A 2270-nucleotide genomic window follows, 5' to 3' on the forward strand; every position below is an offset into this window, starting at 1 on the left:
AGGCTGAGAGCTGAGATACAAACTTTCAGGCAACAAGATGGTGAGACTCTCTACGAAGCGTGGGAGAGGTTTAAGGATTTGACAAGAAGATGCCCACCGGACATGTTCAATGAATGGGTACAGCTGCATATTTTCTATGAGGGACTCTTGTATGAATCAAAGAAGGCAGTAGACCACTCATCTGGAGGATCTTTGAACAAGAAGAAGACCATTGAAGAAGCCATAGATATCATTGAGACTGTAGCTGAGAATGACTACTTCTATGCTTCTGAGAGGAGCAACACTCGAGGCATAATGGAACTGAACCATGTTGACGCACTACTAGCTCAGAACAAGATGATTGCCAAGCAACTAGCTGACCTTACAAAGCAAATGGAGAAGAACCAAGTTGTAGCAGTCACCACACAATCATCAACCTAAGAAGGAGCAAACACAGAGGAAGGAGGTGAATGGGAGCAAGCCAACTATGTTGGTAATTCACCAAGGTAAAATCATGATCCATACTCCAAAACTTACAATCCAGGATGGAAGAACCACCCCAACATTGGGTGGGGAAACCAACAAGACCAAGGCCAAGATCAGAGACGTCAAAATCACAATCCCAACAATTATGCTGTCCACCAACATTCATCACAAAGATCATATCAACAACCACCTAACCACACTCCTCAACACCCATGTCAAAACCAGCATGATCACCCTCACTCTTATAACCCCAACCCACCATCATACTCTGAGGATAGACTCTCTAGAATTGAAACCTTACTTGAAGGTTTATGCAAGGAAGTCCAGGACAACAAAGCATTCAAGGATGAGGTGCGAACCAACATCAAGAACCAAGGAGATACCATCAAAAGGTTGGAATCCTAAGTAGGATATCTATCCCAGCAAATTCCTAAGTCCACTGACATCTTCAAGACAGTCCAGAAGATAAGCATGAGGAGAAAAATCAGGAACCCAACCATCCACAGAAGGAGAAGCTAAAAGAAGAGGGTCTGAACCCATATGCACCTTTTCCTCAAAAACTAAAAGGTGGTGAAGCAAGAAGAATATACTCAAGGTTCCTTGATATGTTTGCATCTCTTCATATAAACATACCATACATTAAAGCTCTCCAACAGATGCCCTCATACATTAAATATATAAAAGAGTTGCTGACCAGGAAGAGTTCATTGAAAGGTGGGCAAACAATACTGATGAACAAGGAGTGCAGTGCTCTTATTCAACCACAGCTACCTATAAAAAGAAAAGACCCAGGGAGCTTCCACATCCCTTGTGCTATAGGCGAAACAAAGATTGACAAAGGGCTTTGTGACCTGGGAGCAAGCATCAACTTAATGCCCCTCTCCCTTATGAAGAAGCTCCAAATAAATGAACTAACCCCTACTGATGTAATTATCAGATTGGCTAACAAAACCTAAAAACAGGCAATAGGAGTAGTTGAAAATGTTCTGGTGAAGGTTGGGAGCTACTATCTCCCCACATACTTTGTTATCCTAGAGATGGAAGAAAGTCATCTCCATCCAATCATCTTAGGGAGGCCATTCTTAGCCACTGCTAGGGCACTTATAGATGTGGAACAGGGAGAGCTAATCATAAGGATACATGATGAACAACTCACCTTTAATGTCTTCAAATCATGGCAAGAAGCAATTCAAGAAAATAAAGAATCAAGAGAAGAGCATAATGAAGCATTGAGGCAAGGAACAAGCAGTGAAGCAAAAATAACACAATTGGAAACGCCATTGGTTGGAGAGCCATATATTCAAGAAGAACCACATTCAGAGGTAACTCAAAGGGAGTTGAGCACACCAGATCATGCAAAGCCAGCAACAAGGACCCCTTAAAGAAAGAATCTATAGAAAGTAAGACAGCATCAAGAGAAACAAGGAGGAAAATACCTAAAAGATGGAGAAACAAGAAGATCCCTACAGAGGATTTCTCCCCAGGAGATGAAGTGATCTCTGCCCACTATCCAATCATTCCACCTCATTTTCCTACCATCCCATCTCAACTACCTCTAGTGTACACCATCAACAAAATCTTGTCCCTAAAGCATATGGAGATTATCAACAAGGCCAATGGACATAGGTTCACTGCAAGGGGAAAAGATTTCAAACACTATCAGCCACCTTGACAAGGACCAACCGTCAAGCTAATGACGTTAAACAAGCGCTTCATGGGAGGCAACCCATGATTCTTATCCCTTCCTTTAAATTCTTTAGTGTTAGTTAATAAAGTAAGATCATGAATTTTAAAACAACTTTGAC

General features: G+C 41.7%; 1 non-coding gene across 1 annotated transcript; it reads right to left on the bottom strand.

The window, feature by feature from the left end:
* On the bottom strand, window positions 1-102 carry LOC127747114 (small nucleolar RNA R71). The gene has a single exon (XR_008008917.1). It is a non-coding gene; the product is annotated as a small nucleolar RNA R71 (small nucleolar RNA).
* Between the last annotated feature and the right edge of the window lie 2168 nt (window positions 103-2270).

The sequence above is a fragment of the Arachis duranensis genome, chromosome 4, assembly GCF_000817695.3.
Source record: "Arachis duranensis cultivar V14167 chromosome 4, aradu.V14167.gnm2.J7QH, whole genome shotgun sequence".
In the NCBI taxonomy this organism is placed as follows: Eukaryota; Viridiplantae; Streptophyta; class Magnoliopsida; order Fabales; family Fabaceae; genus Arachis; species Arachis duranensis.